At 45.1% G+C, this 22,842-nt stretch overlaps 1 long non-coding RNA gene across 2 annotated transcripts; it reads left to right on the top strand.

The window, feature by feature from the left end:
- The first annotated feature begins 461 nt into the window (after positions 1 to 461).
- On the top strand, positions 462 to 9,326 carry LOC128567873 (uncharacterized). Of its 2 annotated transcripts, XR_008374949.1 has the most exons (5): positions 462 to 669; positions 835 to 1,037; positions 2,801 to 2,904; positions 4,478 to 4,563; positions 8,735 to 9,326. It is a non-coding gene; the product is annotated as an uncharacterized LOC128567873 (long non-coding RNA). The 2 variants fall into 2 exon arrangements; XR_008374948.1 differs by having other exon boundaries at positions 462 to 1,037.
- The last annotated feature ends 13,516 nt before the right edge of the window (positions 9,327 to 22,842 follow it).

Consider the following 22,842-nt stretch of genomic DNA (forward strand, 5'->3'; position numbering starts at 1 on the left):
AGCATTCTGTGGGACTTAATCTCCATGGGGTTCTGTGAGGTTCTCTGAGAAACTTATCTTATGAAACCTGAGTGTTGCCCAGGAGCTTATCAGGAGTGTCTCATTAGGGGAAAGGAGGGCAGAGCCCGGCTGTGTCATGGAATATTCCTTGCTTTCTTCCACTCCCCCAAGCTGTTGCATTTCTTGCTGTGTATTATTGACAGAGGAAATGCTGATTCATGGGTCTGAGTTACAGGAAACCTTGTTTCCTGGTGAAGAAACAAGCCTGGCGGTGCTGCCAGCATCCTCCCCTGCCAGTTTCTGCCACCTGCCCTGCTTGTGGGCCTGCACCCAGGCTGATGGCAAAGCAGCAGGGCCAGCGCAAGGCTGACCAGTGAGGTCACTTTCCCTGGTGAACTGAGCTAAGTGCAGACTCCCCGCCTATGTAGGCCCTTCGGCCCTGACCCCACGATACTGTTCCAGCTGGGCTCCCACTTCTCCCTCGTGTCCCCGTGCTGCAGCCATACCTGACCGCTCCCGTTCCTTGTGAACACATTCTGTTTTCCAGGCTCATGATGTCCTCCGCCTGGAATGGCCCCTGCCCCAGTGTCAGCTCATTGAAATCCAACCCATGCTCCAATTCTGCTACGCTGCTGCTTGCTATATGACGCCTGCTAGATTTCCTTCTACGTACTTTTATTTCTTTTCATGTGGGAGTATTTGGCAAACGTAGACAGAATTACTGGCTGGGCTTCCACATCCCCTCACCCAGCTTCAGCCCTTCTCTGAGTCCTCCCAGATACCACTCGGTCCCTCTTTCCTTGACGCCCCTCCTTCCTTGACCTCCCTCCACAGCTCCTGTCATCTGTGCTTAACAAACATTTGCTGAACCGAATGAGCAGACAGCTAGTCGGTGGATTAAGAGTGCTCCTTTTACCTCTCACTCCAAGTGAGGAAACTGAGGCCCAGAGAGGTGAAGTGAGTTGCCCAGAGTCATAGGACAGCAATGGCAAGCTGAGACCAGGTTCCTCTGGAGGTCGTCCTCGCCTAGTTGGAAGGTATGGATGGCGTGCTCTTAACAAGTGTAGGCTACTGGATCTCAAGTACTGTAGGAGTTCAGGTTAAACGATTAGTAAGTGTGTGTTGAATGAATAAATTAATCTTCTGTCTAATTGATTAATAAGATGACCTCTTAAGCTCAGCCCTGCATAGCCCACTGGTCCTCTCCATTCTCTTATCTGACATCAACACATTCAAGGAGACACCTGTCGTCCAGGGAGAGAATGCTGTCCAATTATAGAGGTCAGCATGAGTTGGTGACAAGTCTAACTTGACAAATATTCCAGAATAAATTCTGTCCTATGACTACATGGAGTAGGGAGCAGGCACTCTGTGTCTGAAGAACCCAAATGCTCTGGTGTTAATTCTCACTAGAAAGGTAAGAGGAGAAATGGAGGGAGTCTGAAGGTCTGTGCTTTGAAGCACATGTGTCTTTGATGACTTGGGAGTAAGGTGTAAAAAGAAAGTACGTATAATCCAGACCTGGCTCAAACCTAGATTTTAGAAGTACAGAGAGAGGTCATATGGGTGTCCAGTTGGAGGCACCCTGGCTTCACTGTGTCATCCTGGGATGAGAGATCTGGTCATCAGCCTGGAATGAAGCTATTGCTAGTGGGGAAAAGGGTGTGTGGTTTTTATTAATAAAAAGGAGTTAAAACACACTTTGAGATCTTCTCCTTGAAAAAGATGTCTTGATTCAGATTCTTTCTGAGGGTCTCCCGTAATCAGTGCACAGCCCCTGTACGTCCTTGGTAAAGCCGAGTACACAGGGTGAAGTGTGCAGGGGGCTGTGCTCAGGCCCCTACCAGGCACTTCGCTGTCTGGTAAGAGACAGCTGTCTCCTTAGCTCATTTGAGGATGGCTGTCACACTGATGCCTGGGACACAGGCTATTCTGAGAATGTGTAGGTCATTTGGAGAAAAGGGGAGAAGGACAGTGTGTTTCCTGGGATTGGGCTGTGGGGCATCCTTTGAAGTGCAGTCAGAAACAGGAGATTCACGACCTCCACTGCAGACAGATTCCATGACAGCAGGTGACGTCTTGCCCTCTGTGTCCGTGGCAGCCCTCCTCCTGCCCACCGCACACGCTTGCACTATTTGCTTGATGAAGTTTTTCTTCAAGGGGGGTTAGACAGGTGAGAGTGGCTGGGTACAAAGTGGACACTAGATGTGTGGTCCTAGGTACAGCAAACACCACAGAGGGGCCTCGGGAGGACACCAACTGTAACAAGATTGGAGCCCTCCAAATGCTCACCCCTTAGCACACTCATGTGGTTCAGAACCTGCCGTTCAGGGTCTGGGAGGTTTCCATTGGCAAGCACAAGTGAAGGCTCGGCCCTCCATTTGCACCACCAGGAGAGAGCCCAGCAGGAAGAGAGCACTTCGCTTGTGCTGAGCCTATCTCATTAGTGGCAGGGTTAATCCGGGGTTAATGTATATTCGTCAGACATTTTTGTTTCCTGGTGTAATGTTTCCATTCCTAAGCAGAGGGTTGCTCTGTAGACCTTGGCATGGATCTAGCTGCAGGCTCACTGGAATGCAGGACCAGCCTGTGTATGCAAGAAAAGTTCTGAGGTCTTCCCTTAGAAGGGCTTCACTTGCGCATTCAGGTCAGATGACCAGGCTCAGAGAAGGTATAGAAAAAATCGAAAGTTCTACATGGATATGCATGTAAATGTTTAACAAATGACTCAGGAGACTGGGGTGGGGTATAGGCAAGAAAGCCCTGATTTATGGTGTTTGCTAATTTCTGTGTGATGCAGCCACTATAGCAGATTTCAAGCTATTAACATGACGGTCACTGAACGTGGAGTCGGAGGAGGTGCCAAGGACCAGCTCTCGTTACCAGCACGCCACCAGCTTGCAGGTAGGACAGATGCAAGAGACGCACTCTGAGGAGCAGGGAGAGCTGGAGGGTGGGTGCAGGAAGTGTCCGCAGCAGGTCAAGACAGCTGTAATAAATGGGCATCCTAAGAAAACCAGCTGCTGCTCACAGTCTCTGCCTGTCACTAACTCTCACAGCATCTCTCATGGCTATTTTTATTCTTATTTTATGGATGAAGAAATTGAGGCCCCAAGAGATTAAGTGTTCATGTAAGGAGTAGTGGAGTAAGAATTCAAACCTGGAATTGTTTCCACTCCTCCATCAGGCTTGGGGCAGGGGGCCTAGCAGCAAGTCCTGTTCTATGCAGTTGCTCTAGGTGCCCTTGAACTCCACAGGGACTGACAGTTTTGTAGGAATGAGGGCACTGGGTGGATTATGAAATCAGAGGCTCAAGATCAGAGATAAGTCACTGGATCCAGAGCGTAAGGTCAGAAGGGGTGGACTCAATGCTGGGTCACCTGACCCTGACATGCCCTGCCTCCACCTGAATGGAGATGGCAGAGGCCCTCGGTTCCAGAGAGAGCCCAGCACTGAGAAGTCTCCAGGTGTCAAATGGTCACAGCAACATCCCTGAGGGAGTCCTTGTCTGGTCCATTGGGGTGTCTGAGGAAGGATCCCCTGTCCGATGACTATGATATCTGTGTTTTATGTCAATGTGGTGTCCACAGTACTTCAAAACTGTAACACAGCCTAGGGAAGCTAATTTGAAAAGCAAATGTGTTCTTAATTAATAAATTGCTCATGGCCTAACATCATTCCAGGCAGAGCAGGGGCTGTGGTGCACCTGTGCGCAGGAGAAGGCGTGAGGGTCAGGTTCAGTGCAGAGGCCGGTCCTGGTGAGTTGGTGCTGGGAGAGAAATGCGCAGGGTGGGAACTCAGAGAGGACTGGCAGCCTAAGGATGAGATGAAAAAGGAGAGAGGGAGCCTGGGAATCACATCGATGAAAACTGGAGTAAAACGACCTTCCAGGTGGAGGATCAAGTCCCAGGACTAGGAGGAACCTGAAAGGCCTCCCCAGAATGTGAAGTTGGCTTAAAAGGGAAGCCAGTGTTAATATGTCACTAAAAAAAATAATCCAATTTAACGTTCATGGTATTTGCTATCTGTAGATAGCTTATGTTTCTGAACTTCTTTTTTTGAGTAGCAGAGTTGAATTCTATCTCTTAACTTTCAGATTCTGTGTGCAGAATTGCAATGGCACAAGGGCACAAGGGGGGCGTTAGAATATTATTGAGGGAAAAAATAACAATGAGAGATTGAAGGGGGAATGCTGTGACTGTAGAGGCCCAGCCTATGAACCTCCCTTTTCATTCTTGGGTGCTTGGGGCTGAAATCGGTGCCAGTTACCTTATGTAGGTGAATTCTTTTGCTACCACAACCTTATGAGCTTAGGATCTATTAATATCCTCATTTTGAGTTATACAGAGGAAAGGTAGCCCCACTTATAGATGGCAGAGTGGGAGTTGAAACTCGGACACTCTTCAGAACCTGAAATTATATTATTAAGGGCAGACCGTACCACATTGTCTTTTTTGTTGTTGTTTTGTTTTGTTAGGTTTAATGTTGATAATTCCACGTCATGTGATTTTTGACCCTCGGGGTACTGAGCTTGTCCTAGAGTAAACAGACCTTGCCATTCTGGTGAGTAGACCAATAATCAATCTTAGCTGACACGTGGCATTCTTCCTATTTTGTCACATATAAGGCCAGCAGTGGGAAGAGAAGCAGAGGCGATGAACTTGTGAGATTTTCAGGCGTGTAGAAATGATGTGAATTAATTCTCTTTTCAGCAATGGTCAGCTGAGTTGAGACCTAGAAAGGGACCACCCAGCTGGTGGGCCAGGTGAGCTACTTGAAGAGCCAGCGTGATTTCTGGCACGCAGTGGTGAATAAATGGGGAGCATCAAATGGATGTCTGTGTAAGGTTTCATGCCGAGATGACATAATAATATGGCTGTCCCCTGGTGTGTACATTCACCACTCACCAACTCAATATCCTGGCACAAGGTTGCAAGGTTGGACTAGAGAAAATTTTGGTGAATAGTGCTGGGGAAAAAGAGTCAGCATTTGCCCAAGTTGTTCTTCCACGGGCTCAGCCAGGGGACTTCAGGAATACTGCTTATACCTCCTAAGTCCTCTGTTAAGTGGGCAAGCTTATTCCTTCCAACATTCTCTCCAGATCACTGTTTCTGAACCTTTTTTTATCTCACAGCACACTTGAACTATAGTTAAACATTTGCATCATACTTAAATTGTGTTGATCAAAAAAAATTAAAAAAAGAAGACACTGTGCTTTGAACTTCTTTTGAAAATAATTTAATTCATGATCTTTAATAATTTTTGCAGCACGACTAAGATCCTCTCCACGGCACACCAGTGTACAGAGACACATCCGTTGAAATTCACTACTCCGGAGAGTTGGGAGGATCGTAATAGCTTAGAGAAAATATCTATGAGCTTAGAGAGAAAACAAACAAACATTATTTGTAGCAGGAAATAAAATGTTTAATCTTGTAAGAAAAAGGGGGGGGGGCAACCTGGTAGCTACTTTACAATCCCTAAAAGGCCCACTCTTAGGGGATGGTAGATGACTCAAAAGTGGGAGTGAGAAATCACTCTGGACACTTTGCCCAAGCCTGGCCCAGGGCCTGAATGTCTCCTGAAGCCACAGCCATGGGGCCTCAGCGCTTTGACTCAGGACCTTCACCTGCTACAGAAGGTGATGAGTACCATGGCCTCCCACCACAGCTGTGGCTTCCTGCCCCTGCTTGCCCTTGGGGCCTCTATCAGCCTCATTCCTTCTGACATCCTCCTCTTCCCCCCTTTTAGAACAACTGTGCCTAATCCCTTCGCCCTTTCTTCCCTCTCCCCCAACACACCCACCTGCCCCTTCTGATTCTGTGCCAGCAGCTGGCCAGTGAGCCTGCCAAATCAAACAGATGTGTGCGGTATTGGCTGGCACATGTTACCAGGCTCTGTCCAGCCCCGTGCCTGACCAGGGCTTGCTCTGAACTGGCCACAAACTGGGAACCCCCTTGCAGGGGCACAGCCAGGCCTAGAGCGGAGAAATGGTCAGATACCCCTGCCTTCTGGCCATCCTGCCTCCCTCTGCCTCACCTTGCAGCTCCTTTTGTGTCCTTCAGTCCAGCGCTTTCTCCTGTACCTTGCTGGCTTGCCTTTTGATGTCTGTCTGCTTGTTTATTTATTTTTTAACTCTTTTTCTCAATCAAGCTTATGAACATTTTAATAATTACATTTTCTTTTGTGGGTTTTGGCCAGGGATGGGTTTGAACCTGCCACCTCCGGCATATGGGACCGGCGCCCTACCACTTTGAGCCACAGGCGCCGCCCAATAATTACATTTTCAAAAGGTGAAACATGGTCTTTAAAACAGGCTTTAAAATCCCAGTTCCCCTAGATTTATATAAAAGACATCACAATAGGCCCAGAACCAGCCCAAAACAATGGCAGCTGGTCTTCACTGAAGCTCACCCAAGCCTAGGATCTTAAAGATATCACTTGCTTCCTTCCTTAGTTGGTGGCATGTAAAATTCATGATAATTCTGACAAGTAGGTACCCTCACAAGTGTCTTTGATTCTTTGTGCAATTGGCTAATTCTTCTCACTCCCACTGACCTGTCTAAAGGAGGATGACTTGAGAATAGCAGCAATTCACCCAAAAGACCCCTGTGACAGATCACAGTCCTCTGGAGCGCTGAAATCTCATTGAAAATAAAATCAGTGGGTCTGGCATAATGATACGAAGATCATTCAGTTTTTAGCATATGTATGCATTTTTCTTATACGAAGTCAAACAGCTGGCATTCTGTATAGTGACTAGCTGAGAAATAGTCCCAACAAAAATGAAAAACAACAACAGCAAAAATATTTCAGTGCTTCATACAGGTTATTTTTTCCAAAATAATCGCCTTAAATGTTGATAATCATCAGTACCTACCAATATGTCTTAATATTCCACAGACATACATACTTCCTGCATTTTTTAAACTGAATAGAAAATGCAAGATTCCTGGATTGCTTATTGCTGAAGAGATCATCAACATGTAAGAAATATTAAATTACAATAATGTATTTCCCACTTTTCCCTGACTTCCAGGAAACTCAGTTGAATTTGATGCTCAGTCCAACAATCATTTTAGCCTTTGTCGTGTCTTTTTGCTTTAATCTAAATTTCTAGTTCTGTTTTCTTAAACCTCAGTCTATAGCTTTTTTTAAATGTTATAAATTGTCCAAAATTCTTTTTGGAGTAAGAGATGGTATAATAAAGGAGGGAACTCCATAAAAACGACTTCTCATAACAATGATGATAATGATTCACGACACTCCACTTTCTACCTTTAATTAGTTATTTATGTACTTGTTGTAAGGCTCTCATTAGACTTCCAGTTCCCGGAGGGCAGAGCCAGGCCCCTAGGTCCCTGCACCTCTCGTATGGTGGGTGTTTAGTAATATTCTGTTTGATAAATGCAACCTTAAGATTCATTTTAGAGGAAATAGAATGAAGTTCTATTCTTTTCCATTCCTTTCCCTTCCTTTTTCCTTTCTTCAGAGAAGACTATGGACATAATTTTTCATAGTCAGAACAGCTGTGGTACATGGGGCTGCTTTTATGTTGCTGGGCACGAGGTTATTTTCTCTTCTTTCCCCTCTGGAGCCCATCATAAATATTTTTCTTCCTTTATATTGTTCTTTTGCTCTTCCTGCATAATACTCAGTGATGCTCTCCTACATAAATAATAACCACTTACATTTACACAAACACTGGTAACATTGGCACATTCTTTCCAAAACGGATTTGAGATGGACATCTTAGAGGATTTTTAAATTTTACAATGCACTCTTAGATGTTGAGCTGATAATTTATGGCTTACTCACCACAGGCCAGGCTCTAGGCTCTTTATACACACTCTCATTTAGTCCTTACGGTAATCCCACACAAGAACTACTCATATTATCCCCACTTTCAATGCAAAGAAACCGAGAAGCTTTGGATACACAGCCAGCAGGGAGCAGGACTGGGATTTGAACCCTGGCCCCCAACTACACAATTTAGGCTCCTTACCTTTGGATCACATTATCTTTTTGGGTCATTACTTTAACCCGGAGTGAAACAAGCAGAGTCAGGGGTGGGTGGGAATTGACTTTGTTTTTCAGATGACAGGGAGGTGGAGGGATCATGTTTTCTGAGCGCCTATTGGTGTTCAGGACATCATGTTTAACACACAATATTTCATTTGGTCCCTTCTGTCATCCTATAAGGTAGACACCAATAAATGTATTACAAACGAGGGGCTGGAAACTGCGCGCTCAGCTCACTTGCTGGGCACTCAGATGAGAAAGCAGGATTTGATCCCAGGTCTATTTGGTACTAAAGTCCATATTGTTTTTCCATTGTACACGTGGAGAAACTGGCCCAAGTTCACACAGTGAGTTACCAAAATCAACACAAAATTTGGTCTAAACCAGAGCTCTTTTAACTGCCCTTTTAAACTTCTGGTGTCCTGCAGGGGTCAATAAGTGCAGTGTCTGGCTACTTATTCAGCGTCTCTCCTCACGTGACCTTTGGGGGCCAGAGGAACATTTTATTGTGGCTTGTCAAAGTGAAGTGCAATTGAATTTCCATCTCATTCTGAGCAGAGAGAGCATAGCTTTGGGAACCAGGCTAGTCTGAAACAAGGGCTCCAGGAGCTAATTAAAAGCTAGGCTGGGGCTGCGCTTTTCATTCCTTAAGAATGTTCGACCTCATTAAAGAGGAAAAAGCAAATAAAATTCTGTGATTTTTTTTTTCTAGGTTCTGCAGGGGATGGGGAGTCTGAGCAAGTGACTAGATTTCTAGGGCTTCCAGCCTGCCCTGTGCCTGCCATGACATCACTGTTTCTAATGAAGACTTAAGTTCTCAAGTGCTTGTCACCCCGGGAGGATGGCAACTGGTCAAAGCAGAGACAGAAGGACGTCACGCTGCTGACTCAGAGCTTCAGATGCCAGAAATGGAGAAAGCATTTGGGGGCTTGAGTGCAGTGGAAGAAATAGTTGTTCTTAGGAAGAGCCTTCCTTGGACTCATTCAAAGACACCTGGAGGAAACTGGTGCTTAGAGGCACAGGTTCTGTTCTCTAAGAAAGTTTCACAGGATGGAATAGAAAGGCCTAAAAGATAGTGCCAATGACTGGACTTAGAATCCACAGTGACCAGCAGTCTGTCAGGGACTGTATGCTAAAGCCATGAAGATGTCTAGAAGCAGAATGACAAAAGATCGGTCTGGCAGAAGCTTACAGTAGAAATATTTTAGTCTTGGTTTAAAAATATATTTACAGGGCACCTACTGCTGTGGGAGTACTAAGCACTGTGCTAGCAGCTTTGTATATCCTAGTAAATTGCATGTGAACTTCATGGACACCCTATATTTTATCTGATTTTCTTCCTGGCTTTTGGGCCTTGCTAACTGAATAGAACTCAGTCTGGGGAAATCCTACTTTTACAAGGTATGGGGATGGGAAGAGATATTACAGGTCATGTCTACTTGTTGAGGATAATGGTGAAGAGACCCAAAGCCAGAAACTTAAATTAGTTTGCTGCAGGGCACAGAGCAGAGCTGACACATCCGCCTGGGCCTCCGGGCATCCAAGTGGACTAGTCTTTTTTCCTCCATGTAGTAGCGAGAGAACAAAGAGGTGAAACTGCCATCTGAGATGATGGAACAAATGTCAAGGCCTGCTCTGGCTCTGCCTCTGAGCAATGATCACAGCAGACTCGGTCTGCTCTATCCCTTAAAAAAGAGGGCAGGGGAGCCTTTAAAGTTCAGAAGATAAAGTACCTGGCTGGTGACAAAAAATATACATCTATGTCTATAAAATGTTTTAAGCCCCTCAGGAGCAAGGTGCAGGAGGAACAAGCACTGTCTGGTATTTTCTTATTTTCATCATCTTGTGATCTCAGGTGTCAGACAATGCTAAATCTTCCCTTCAAAATGCTATGTGTTTGTTTCCCATTCCTTGATGGGTCCCAAGTGGTAAAGGGTTCCAGAGTAAAGCCCTTCTAGAAATGTCCTGTCTCATCTCACAAACTGTCTAGGGAGTGTATAGTCTACATTCCTAGCCAGAAGATAAACTCCAGTCTCTTTGAATCATGGGCAGGATTGCCTGGACACTGGCATATCACAAATGGCTTAGTCTTTTGGGGTCTGACCACAGGGCCAGGATGTTTGAGAAGGATTAGGGCTGAAAGAGATGTCAGAGACGACTGTAAAATCATATTTTCTGGACCAAATTTTACCTGTTTTCATGTGACCAGCAGCCCTGAGAAATTCTCAGGTAGCAAACCTTTTGGTACAATGATAGTCAAGGTCATTTGCAAGGGCAGAGAATAAGTGGCTTTGATGCTCAGGTCTATTTTTCACATTGAATATCCTTCCTGAGCCAGTTTTCCTTATGTGTTAAGTGAATAGAATAATGGATTAAAACCACGTTTTTAGAATCCAATGCAATATAAAATCCATATATATTTAAGGGTCTGTCCAACCTAGCCTTAGTCATGTTCCCCTGAACTTCGGCCACTGAAGTGGCTGACACATCCTTCTAGGCCTTGGCAGAAGCTTATAGTGGAAATATTTTAGTCTTGGTTTAAGACTAAAATGGTCCCTGAATGTATCACACAAATTCCCACTTAAAATAATACTAATAACATCTTTAATTCAATACCAGTGCTTTATATTCTTAAAAAAAAAGGATTTTAAGCTAGACATGTCTCCAATTGGGTTAAGCTTATAATGGACACTATCCCACTTGTCCCTCCAAAGGCCTTCTGAAGTGAATGGGAAAGGGATCTTTATTTGTATTTTGCAGATGAGGATACTGAGGTGCAGGCAGGTGAAATGACCAGCTCAGTGCTAGGTACAGGAGCAATGGGTCTCCCGAATAATAGTCCATAATTCCTTCTTCTTTATTACTGGGACAAGTGTGTGACTCTCTCTGATTTGAAGCACGTATTTGGCCACTGATACTTTCTCTCAAGATGAGAAAAAGCACCGGCTACTTCTTGCCACCTCCAAATAATGGTCAACCCCACCCACCACATACCTGCAATTCTTTACCTTGATTCAGGCTATTCCCTCTGCCTGGGAATAGTCGTTCCCTCCCTTCTTTGAATGGCCAACTCCTCCTAAATGAATTAAGGCCAACTTAAATCACACCTACTCTCAGGTTAATTTTCTCTTAGACATATGTCTCTCTAGTGCTTTCTGTGTGATATAGCACATCACCAGTTACCAGACCATCCTGTTTTCCATGGAGCCAAAGAAGGTGGAGAGTCCAGTGGCCAACTAGAGGGAAAGCTCATTGAGATCCAGGAGCAGGTCTTTATTTATTTATTTATTTATTTTTTTGAGACAGAGTCTCATTATGTTGCTCTTGGTAGAGTGCCGTGGCGTCACAACTCACAGCAACCTCAAACTCTTGGGCTTAAGCGATTCTCTTGCCTCAGCCTCCCAAGTAGCTGGGACCATAGGCGCAGGCCACAATGCCCAGCTATTTTGTTGTTATTGTAGTTGTCATTGTTGTCTGGCAGGCCCAGGTTGGGTTCGAACCCACCAGCTCCGGTATATGTGGCTGGCACCCTAGCAGCTGAGCTATAGGCCCCAAGCCTGGATCACGTCTTTTTATGTTCTCATCACTTAACACAATGCCTGGAATATAATTGACTAATAGTTGTGCAGGGCCTGAAAATCAGGGCTGATCCTAAAAAGAAAGATAGTAGTAGACAAGGAGTTGTGCAACAGAGATGGAAACTCGGATCTCAGCCTTCGGGTTTCAGAGTGGATTTCTCAAGGATGGCTTCCTGCAGTGTGTGAGTCCTGGGATGGTTCTGAGCACTCTGCAGGTGAAGAGAGTCTTGGATCTTTTGTGTAAGACGTGTCTACCAGCGTTTCCTGTTCTGAGTGAGCATGAACTCTTCAAAGCCTGGAGAGCTGAATGCTGGTGTGCCACGTATTGTTTCCTTAGCCAAGGTTTTTCCTTTAACTAAGTGTCAAAAACAATTTTAGATGAGAAAATGAATTGAGAGTGTGTGTGTGGGGAAATCCAAGAGTCTCAGAATCAGCTCCAGTTGGTAATATTTTATGCTGTCCTATTGTTAATTTTGCAATTAAGCAAGAATGCTTTATATGCCTGAATTACCCATGGATTGTATCTTAATCAAATTAATGTGTCTGCAACATAAGACTAATTCAGTGTTCAATGATAGAATGACAAATGATACGAAGCCCCAATTTTTTTTTTTTCCTCTCCTTTCTCTCCTTCCCACAAAACCCTCTCTCATGAAAGGTCAACTGACTGAAAGCCTGTTGTTTTGATGACTGACAGGAGATCTTATTGGTTAAAAAGGTGAGAAGGCTGGCTACCTCCCCTCACCCACGTAAAACCAGCTGTGTGTGTGTGAGTTTGGATGAAAAAAAAAAACCCTGTGGTTAATTCTTCTTGTTGTGTACTTCCTGCCACTGACATTTGTTGCTGCTAGTGTGTAATGAGGTTGAGGCTGGGTAGGAGAATCAGATGCAAATGACCTATATACTTATTTATTCCCCAATTATGACTACCCCTCTCAACCACCATTCTTGGAAAACCTTGAAAGTAGAAGATGATGGCCAGGAATGCCATCTAGAAATTGCATTGCCCTGAAGCAACCCCTTTTGAGTTTGGATCATCTTAGTTGATAAGATATTTGGGAAAACATGACTCCGCTTAGACAAATGACTATAAATCATAAGTGATTTTTTTAAAAAAGAAAAACAGGTTTTGGGAGATGTGAATCAAGTAACTAGGATCTAAGCTTTTCTAGGTTTTATTCATTATCTTTTACCTCTTAAGCAGTAGTTTCCCATCCTTCTCCAATCCATTTTTTCACAATTAGTGTGATAAATTTTTAAAAATGGCAACCAGCTCATGTCTCTTCCCTGTTTAAAGCCCACTGATGGCTTCCCAAGTTCAAAGTCTTGCCATGGTTTAGAAGGCCCTACATAGTGTGTTCATTACCTTCTCCATGACTTATTTTACCCTGCACTCTTGCTACGCTGACCATCTGCTTTCTGGCCTCAGGGCCTTCATTCAGGCTGTCCCTGCTACCTGCAGGCCCCTCGGCTCCCTTTCTGGCTCACAGCGTAAGAGTCATCTCATCAGACAGGCCTTTCTTGACCTATCAAGGTAAATCACACATTTCTTCTGTTATGTTTCCTGACAGTACCCTATATTCATTTCCTCATCCTGTACTAGGATTTGTAATTTTAGACGTGTTTCTGTGCTTAATTTTTGCTTACTGTCTGTTTACTTGCTGGTCGATAAGCTCTATGTCTGTGTTTGCTTTGTTTGCCATGGTGTCCTGTTATGGGGGTATAGGAAGAGCTTAAATTAATACGTATTGAAACAAAGAATGGGCAGCCCACTGACTTTCATACTACTTACAATTCCTTAGCCATAACATGGAAATCGCCTTGTCATCATTATTCTGTTACTTTACATGGAGCTATGGAATTCGTTTTAATATTTGTTTTGCATTGATTGAACTTTGAGATGTTGGGATAACAATTGGATATGGAAGGAATGTGAGACAGAGCGTTTTTTGTTTTTACCTTTTCCCCTCTGTTCAAAGTTCACCAGCTCATGTAACAAGGGTTCTACACAGTCCCTGTTTGTTAACCCATGAAGAACACAAAGGGCAGCAGCCCCATTGCTGCGTCTCTCCTTTAGCCCGGTTAGTCACTGTTTATGCCTTTAACAATCCAGGTAAATCATAAAGAACAATTAAGTCAACAGTTGAAGACTCAACCCTCACCATCTGCCTTTTTTTTAGTAGTTTTGTCTAAATAACCCTGGAGAGGTAACAGAGATGCTCAAAAATGGTCAGAGAAGATAAGTGCAAAACTCCACTTTTCTCCAGAAATTCTTTCTCAAAGGGCTCCAGCCCCAGGCCCCCTCTTTTCTGCTCAGCTTTCTCTTTGCTTCATCCCTACAAGCCTTGAGGTGACAGAGCCTAGAATTTCTTGGGCTGTGTTCTCTCAGAACCCACAGCTCTGATTTTTTTCCCAGCCTAAGAATTTCTCCAGAGTAGGCAGGGGAACCCAACAGAAGGTGAGAATAAAAAGGGTATAAGAACCAAAAGCAGCTACATGTCTTCAGACAAGCCAGTGGATATCTCTAAGCTTTGATTCATCTGTAAAATGTAGGTTGAAAATACTAATCTTAAAACTAAATTTAATCACGTGTAACAGTACTTTTACAATGTCCTATACTTAGCGCTCAGTAAATATCAACTGATTTCTAATCTATCCCTGTCACGTCTCTGTATACGTCTCTGGTCACTCTAGAATCTATGGGATTCCACCGAGGATGGGAGAAGAGTATCACTTATAGTTAAACCACCTGGTTATTGGAAGAGTGGGTTGAGGTTAGACGATCAATCCTTTAGGGATATTGACCTCTCACCAGATTTTCCATCTTAGCTCTGTATGTGCGATAGATTTTAAAATTCCAATATGTGAAGGGCATGCCATGATAAACAAATTCAGTCCCCCTCATTCATAACTAGAAATCATGTTGACCCAGAGAGTCTTTGGTTGGAACCGTTCATTTTTCTGTTTTTGGAAACATGCTCTATCTCCTCTTCCAAAAGAAAGAAAACCATAGAAAGAAAGTGAGATGACTAGAGGGAAACAAGCAGACGCCATGTGGCCACTGGCAAATCTACCCTCAAGAGAGCTTTAAGGTTATTATGTTGGCCTAGAGATAAATGACTGGTTGTCAATCACAAAATTTGTTTTTCAAGCCAGTTCCCTTAGTAGTAGGGTATATGACCCTCAAGAATGGGGGAATATGGAAAGATATTCATAAAAGGATCTGCCTAGGAGAATACGATGCCTGCATGGGATACGTGACTGAGTTGGTAACATTAGAAAAAGGTGAGAGAACCTCCTCATTTTCCAGCTGTTTCTCTCCACTTTTGTGTGCCTTCCAACAGAACTAGTTTGGTCCTGCTGCCTTTTTTCGGTCCCATATATCTGCTACAGAATGCAGTTAAGTTTCCCAACTTATGAGAGAGCTTTCAGACTTGTGTCTGACTCCTCGTTTGGGATTTCCACTCCTCGAAAGGCGCCAGCCTAGAATCAGAAAGTTGGCCAACTTACGTTGGAGGATCTGAGTGCATGTGTCAGCTCTGCCATTGACAGCAATGTGACCACAGCAGTCGCTTGACCTGCCTCCTTCATATTGGTAAATGGAGGAAGGTAGTGTCTTTCTGGTGAAATTGTTGGAAGAGGTTATGTTAGATGTCAACGGAGGGCCAGGCACGTACATGATCAACTTCAGTGTCAGTAGGCTTCTTTGCCTCACCTCCCATTCTCTGCCATGTGCTTTCTTTGGAGACTTCCAGACATTGGAGACAATGAACGAGAAAAATTTCAGGTGGGAATGATCTTAGGAGCCTCAAACAGAGGTAAGGGGCTTCCTTTATGAAGTTTATTTTGTACCTGAAGGTATCTCATCTTTGGCATTTGCATCAGAGATTGACTAGACTGGGCCTGAAATCTGGAAATGAAATTGAAGCTATGGATGAGTTTCTTAGTCAAGATTTACTGGCTATTTTGAAATACACCTAAAAACCCAGAGTAAGAATTTCATTTAAAAAATATATGGCATATTTTACTTTTTGCTAAAAGCGGTCTTTACATGAAAGGAGAAGGAGCGATGGGGTTTATCAGTTGAGGAACTGGACTCATGCTAGTATTAGAGAGAATCAGACAGACACTAAATCTGCTATCATTAACTCTTCAGCAGAGAAGACGGGATATTAAATAAGCAATAGTAGTAAGTTGACAAGATCTCGGAGAGGTGAGAGCTTATAGCACGGTGGGCCCCTAACCCAGGTGAGAGATATGACAGACAGGTGTGGTCAGGGTGGACTTCGCGGAGGAGTGGCATTTAAATTGAGATCTGAAGTGTGAGTAGAGGCCTTTTTGACACACAGTCACAAGAGTGTTTCAGGTAAAGAAACCAGTCTGGGCCAAGGCTCCGGATGAAAGAGCACAAAGCCAGGTGGAGGACTGAAGGAAATTTGTTTAGGCTGGAGTAAGGGTTAGAGAGTGGGGATTAGTCAGAAAGGCTGATAGGAGCCAGTTCCTGAACATCTGAGAAGCTAAATTGAGGGATTAGGCCCTAAGAATCAAGAGGCACTTTGAAGCAATCATAATCAGAAACTCTGGCTGCTGGGTGGGGCATGTCTAGACACACACCCCGCAGAAGAGAAAGTAGCCTGACCTCGGGCAGTGGCCTCAGGAGTAGGAGAAAAGAGGAGGGGTCAAGAGATGTTTAGGTGAAACATTAACAGGGTTTGGCAGTGGGTTGGCTGCGGGATGCTGGAGGAGGAAGAAGCATTTGAGGGTGATACCCAGGAATCCGGCTGGGTCACTGGGTGCCATCTAGTGAGAAGGGAACACAGGACGAGAAGCAGGTGCTGTTGGTAGACAGGTGGTGAGTGAGTGCGGTGTGTGAGCCAGGTTGGGGGGTTGGTGTGTAGATGAGAGATAAAGTGGAGAGGAAGATTTGGGGTTTATCAGCATACAGATCACTGTTGCTCAAATTCTTTTCCAGATACCACCTGTGCCAGGCGCACCTGGGGGAAGGCTGGGAATAATGGCTGAAGAGTTGTGAACTATTTTACCTCTGCAATAGCCACAAAAAAATATACATTTGAACATTCTCTCAAAGTAAGTGGTCACTGAAGTAGTGGTGTCTGAATATTGCTGGAGTGGAATGATGGCAAAAAAATTGCCAGAGAAATGGGGAAGTGTCTATTTCATTTCTCCTTTTTTCTCCTGTTTTTCTTGGGGTACATTTGACACACCTTTGCCTCCAATGTGCGCTAATATTGGTTGTTTCATTATTTTTTTTGGAGGAACAAATGAGGCCCAGCCCCATTCCTTTTTCTTTCTAACTTTTTTTTTTTTTTAAATCTTTTTTTGGTATAATTCAAGACAAAAAAAAAAAAAAGCTTTCATGGAAAGAGCAGATGTCATATACTTTGGTCTTTTGTGGTGGTTTTATTTTATTTTATTAAAAAAAAAAAAAAGCCTTCTGCAGATTGAGGCTCATTTAAACATAATGAGGCAGCAACAAAAGACCTGGCACAGAGGAGCTTCAGATTGGGTTTGACTCAGGGGAGGGTGAACAAACAAGGCCATGTCCTGTCCATTCGGCTCCCATGTACAGGGCCAGAGCAGCTGCATTTCAGATGCAAATGGAGATTTGGGAGGGGGACGGGGGAGAGAGTGGAAATGCCCAGGAAGCTGGCATGCAGGTGTTGAGGATTCCAGACATGGCTACAACAACAGGCTCTGAAAACACAGAGCTCGCAGACAGAGCGGGCTTGAGAGTGCCTGCTTGGAGGGCTCAAGTGGACCCGCAGCTGCACTGGACATTCCTTTTTGTGGTCATCAATGGGCTCTGTATTGAAAATATGAGAGCAAACAACTGGCACGTTCAGAGAAAGGAAACGCTTTGGAAATGGAGCAAATGCCAGGCAGAAGGGCCGCCCCTTGGCTGCACTCACGATTTAAACCCACGTACAGGCATAAAATAGATGTTCGATATATGATACTGTGGCATCCCAGGGCTGGAAGGAATCCATGGAATCATCAAATCCATCTCTCTCACTCTGCAGATGAGAAAACATGTTCAAGGGGCTGAGCCACTTGGCCCAGGTCACACAGGGGGCTGGTGAGACAGAGAGCACAAAATAGGCTTCAGGGACATGTTTTGCGTGCATGATTTTATGTAATGTAGCAGACCTGTGAGCTAAGTTTCATTGTTTCCACTTTTAATGGAGAAAGCGAGGCTTCAGTGAATTTAAAATGTGTTCCTCAAAACAGTTCGAAGAAATAAGTTCTATTATTTGATAGTACAGTAGGGAAATTATAGTTAGCAATATTTTATTGTACGCTTCCAAATAGGAATTGTCATGTTCCCAACACAAAGAAAAGATAAATATTTGAGGTGATGGATATCCCAGTTTCCCTGATTTGATCATGACACATTGTGTACAGGTATCAAAATATCACATGTAGCCCCAAAATACATACAGCTATTACATACAAATAAAAAACCTATAAAATGAAATGAAATAAAATAAAATAAAATAAAATAAAATTTGTCTCTAGTCAAAAAAGCTAATACGGAATAGTCAGGATTTAAGGCCGGGTATGTATATTTCATTCCAAAACTTACACTTTTTTCTTCATTACACTTCATTGCTGACTCCTAGGCAATTTTTTTTTTGTCAAATGCACACACACACACATACATGTCTGTATATATGACAACGTTGTTTCTATTTCCATATAGTATGTGAAATGTACTAACATGCATGTATATTAAAATCTTGAATATGAAACACTTGACTTCAGACTATTAAATATTATACTCTAACTCTATGTAATACAGCTATAGAATACTTAGAATTGTGATTGGAGATAGTCCCTTTCCCACAATATGAACTCAATAACTATTTGAGTTTTAATTATTTCTTTTTATTCAAAAAAGATGCTGTTCCTTGGAGACAGAACCCATTGCCTACCAACATTACCATTTCTGTGAGCTCCAGGCTTTTGCGCTGTGCCTGTGTTGACAGGGCTCATCCATGGGCGTCAGGTCCATGCGCCCTGGCAATGCCTATGTGAGGTAGGTAGGAGGCAAGGCCACTAGTCCCATCTTATAGATGGGAAAATAGAGGCTCAGGGAAGGCAAGAAGTTTTCCCAGGGGGAGCTGGACGGATAACTCAGGTCTTCTCATGCCAGCCTGCTGGCAGAAGCTGTTCCGTGAGGGCCTGCTGAGGACGGAGCTCAGAGGAGGATTAGCTGCCAGAGTCCACCTGCTGAAGGATGCTGGGGTCCTCTCTGTAGATCTCCGTATCTGCAGACACAACCCAACGTCCCGTGGGTGTGTGCGTGCGTGGGTGGAGCTGGGTGGCACAGGGGTCATGGAGATGGTGACCTAGGTGAGGTGGGGCTGTGTGGGTGGCTTCCTTTCCACAGATGTGTCACCTCTGTGCCTGCTTCATCTGAGGGTCTCCAAATGAGCAATCATGTGGGTGAATGGTACCCTGGGATGTCCTGGTGATAGGGCCAGTGTTCTGGCCTGAGGAAGCCTGTGTCATGGCTTTTGGTGTCCTTAGGGGGAGCACTGGCTTTTGAGCAGTTTAGTGACTTCACCTTAAGATTCTAAGACCAGCCTTTTTGCAGTGTGGGTGGACCCCCAGTCCGACTCTCTCCTTGGGAAAAGTCACTCAGCAGGAGTATGACCCACATATTTGAGAGCTGAGGCAGTGTTAGATCTGAGTTGGCTGCAGTTGTAAAGTACCTAGAGCAGATACGCATTTTACGGGTAGAAATACTGGAGACCAGAAGAGGAAAAGTGGCTTTATTTATTACTTCATGCCTGTCTTTGATGTTTTGCTTATTTAACATTTGTTGAGTAGGTACTTTGTGGAAAGACCTGCCTTCAGGAATCTTGCAGTATGCATGAACGAGAAGTCACAATGACAATAGGTGACGCAGAGGGCATCTGAGAGGGCCACACAGCAGAGATAACATTTGAGCCAAATCTGGAAAGATATGCCATTTTGGCAAAAGCAGAGGAGTGTACGCTTGTAAGGAGAAATGGCTTACTCAAAGACCCAGCGGTGGGAAGAGCACGATGGCACATGCGGAGGGCTGGTTGCAGTCTCGGGTGCGTCTCTGACCTCTGTGGTTATGCACTGGGTCAGGAGGAGAAAACGGAAAGTGAGGAGGTGCTGGGTCATGAGGGTTCCCCCGACTGAGGAGCGAGGACTGCCCTACAGAGGCTGGGGAAGGCTTGAGGGGTGTGAAGCAGAACGATAAGATTAGAAATGAGTTTTGGAGTTTTGAGCACATCACTCTGTGCACTGGAGGATGGACTGGGAGATACCAGAGGCAAAGATACCAGTTAGGGGCTAGAAATAGTCATAGCGTATGATGATGGAGGCCTGGCTGGGGGCACTGCACTGGGGAAGAACAGGAGGCTGTGAGAAATTCAGGATGCTGCAGTGATCAGGGGATGACTAGTCGAAGGGCCTGGGCCAGGCAGGAGAAGAGCTGCGTGGGGTGGGTGGAGGGCGGCACACGCTCCATCTAACCTTGCTGTGTCTGCAGTGTTCATGGAGATCAAGGTAGCCGTGTGCAAGGTAGTCTGGGGTTTGGAGAGAGGCTAAGGCTGGGAATCAGGTGGCTGTCAGGATTCAAACCCATATGCACTGATGTCAGTGATATGGGACACTTTATAAAAACCAGCCTTGAGTGGCATTCAAATGTGCTCCATGTCTGGGTTGAAGGCCTCCAGAGGACAGAGAGTGTCCAGCACTGCCTTTGCAAGGCTCTCTGGGCAGGCAGGGAGTTCACAGTAAGGTGAGAGGAGGGAGCGGTAGGGAGGCCCTCGGGCCGGCTGGTCTGCCCCATGTCAGAGCCAGGAATCCATAGGGCCAAAATCTCTTTATCTTGGAGCCATCTTCCATCAGATACAGTGTTCACTCATTTCCTCTGCAGCCCCCACCCCCTTCCTACCACCTCACCTCCTCCACTTAGTCATTGCAGCTGAGTCATCTTTTGAGCCTATTCTTGTCGCCTTCCCCTCCATCGGTTGGAAAGGGTTTGGGCAGAAGCCACTGGGCATAGGTATTGCCATCTGCTGGCCACATGGGGACAAGGGGAAGGTTCCTGGACTCTGGATTCTGATCCCTTTACCACTGTTTGGTTTCCAAGATGTAGAGAGAGGAGTGAGGCTGGCCAGTCTTGTGACTTCAGGAAAGAAGGGAGGAAAAGGGACTGATATGGACTGAACACCTCTGGTGTGCCAGGCAAACGCCAGACTCATTAGCATTGACTTCCTGCTGCAGTCATCTTGGGGCAGTGGCAACTTGAGGCTCAGAGAGGTTAAGCTGTTTTCCCAAGGTCACATAGCAGGTCTAGCAGAAGGATTTCAAAGCTCACACTGTTCCCACTACATTACTCTGCCTCCTCGCATCATCTCCGCAGGAGGATGGCATTTGAGTCATGTCAGAGTTGACTATGACTCAACTATGTGCCAAACCCTGTTCCAGAATGGAATAGAGGGCTCCTGTCCTCAGGAAGCTCAGCATCTCAGGTTGGAAACTCTTGGTTGTTTGATTTACTTAGTATTATCTGAACACCTCATGGGGGAGATGGAGATAAAAGACTTGGGGTCTTTGGCCTGGCACACTATGTCACTGAGAACAGAGGAAGGGGCCTTAAATACTCTATGAAGTGTTCAGGGAAGGTATCTTATACTCACGACCCAGCATCTGGGCATGAAAACCAGAGCTGTAGGAATGACCAGCACCCTGACATGGGGTGTGCAGGAAACCTCAGGTACAAATGGAGAGTAGGATGGGGTGGCAGATGGTGGCAGTTGCCGTGTATTTGAAATAAGCTTGTAGAGCCCTAGTAACGGGAGATGAACACCTGAGCTTCCGAGTATTTGTTTGTTTCTTGCTGACCTCTGGCTCTTCACTGCAGGCTTCCTTGGGGTACAATGGAGGCTAAAAACCGGGGATGGCCCCTGGCATCACAGAGGCCAGAGACTCATCAGATGTTCATAATTGAATGGGTGTTCGCAAACTTGGATGACGCTGAAAAAGAAAGGACGATGGTGTCAGACTATAGCACAGAGGGAACTATTTTAAGGGTGTGACAGTGGTCAGGAAAAAACAGCATTTAAGCTGAATCTGAAAAATGAGTAGGAGCAGTTAGATCATGTGTGTGCGTGCATGCATGTGTGTATGAGCGCATGTGTTATGTCTGTGTGCATGTATACGTGTGTGTGTGTGTGTGTTAAAGAAGTGGCAGGGATGGACGGTAGGTGCTGGCTATGTATCATTCCAGAAGGATATCATCATCAAAGAGGACACAGATGATATAACCCGCATTCTAGTAAAATACCAGTGTAGGACGGTCTGGAAACGGACGGCTCCTTGCCAGAGTCCCTGCCCTGTGCTGGTGTTGGAAACAGCTGCTGAGCCCTGGTCTTGGGTCTTCACTGATTTCCACTTCTGGGTTTTTCTCTGCAACTTGGACCTTTGTGCCTCAGTGTCCACATCTGTAGCATGGAAGAGAACACACCTATGTATTTTCCAGAATGCTGATTCTAATCAGAAGGGACATAATGCAAGTTGTCTATAGACACTCAAGGACGAGTCATTTGGAGTTGACATTGAAAGTCAGAAAAATGCTTTGGAGACTTAAAACGTGCATTCACAGGAGCACACACAGCCTCGGCCTTGGTATTGTCGGCCTCGGGCAGACAGGTGCGGGTTTTCATTTCCATACCACGTCTCTTTAGCTGAAGAGGTGGACGTTGAATAGATACAGGCAGTGACTCCAGCACTGTGCTCCTCGGGGCGCTCCTGAAAAGAGAAAGCTGCCTTCATTTTTCTTCATTTCTGGTAGCCTTCCTCCTTCCTGGGGTTACAAAGGGGCTTTAGTTTGGAGCCAAGGCGCATCAGACACAAGGATTAGTGTGTGAACTGGGACTAGCATCCAGATTTCCACGGCACTGAGCTGCCACTCTCTGAGAGCCAAGGCCCTGGCAGAGCTTCCCGGTTTGTCGTGCATGTGCCCATGGACGCTTAGGCTCTGCAGCCCTCGGAGACAAAGGAAGATATGTTTCCGTGTTATTCGGTAAGTTCCCCAAACTGAAGGCTTGATGGCTGGTGACAGCTCTCAGGATGTCAGTATCTGTAGCAACAAGTGACCTGAAGTCAGAGTGTGGCATTTTGGTTCTGCCACCTATTGGCTGTGTGGCCTTGGATGTGGTCACTTCTCCATCTTCTG

The sequence above is a fragment of the Nycticebus coucang genome, chromosome 16 (genome assembly GCF_027406575.1).
Source record: "Nycticebus coucang isolate mNycCou1 chromosome 16, mNycCou1.pri, whole genome shotgun sequence".
NCBI lineage: Eukaryota > Metazoa > Chordata > Mammalia > Primates > Lorisidae > Nycticebus > Nycticebus coucang.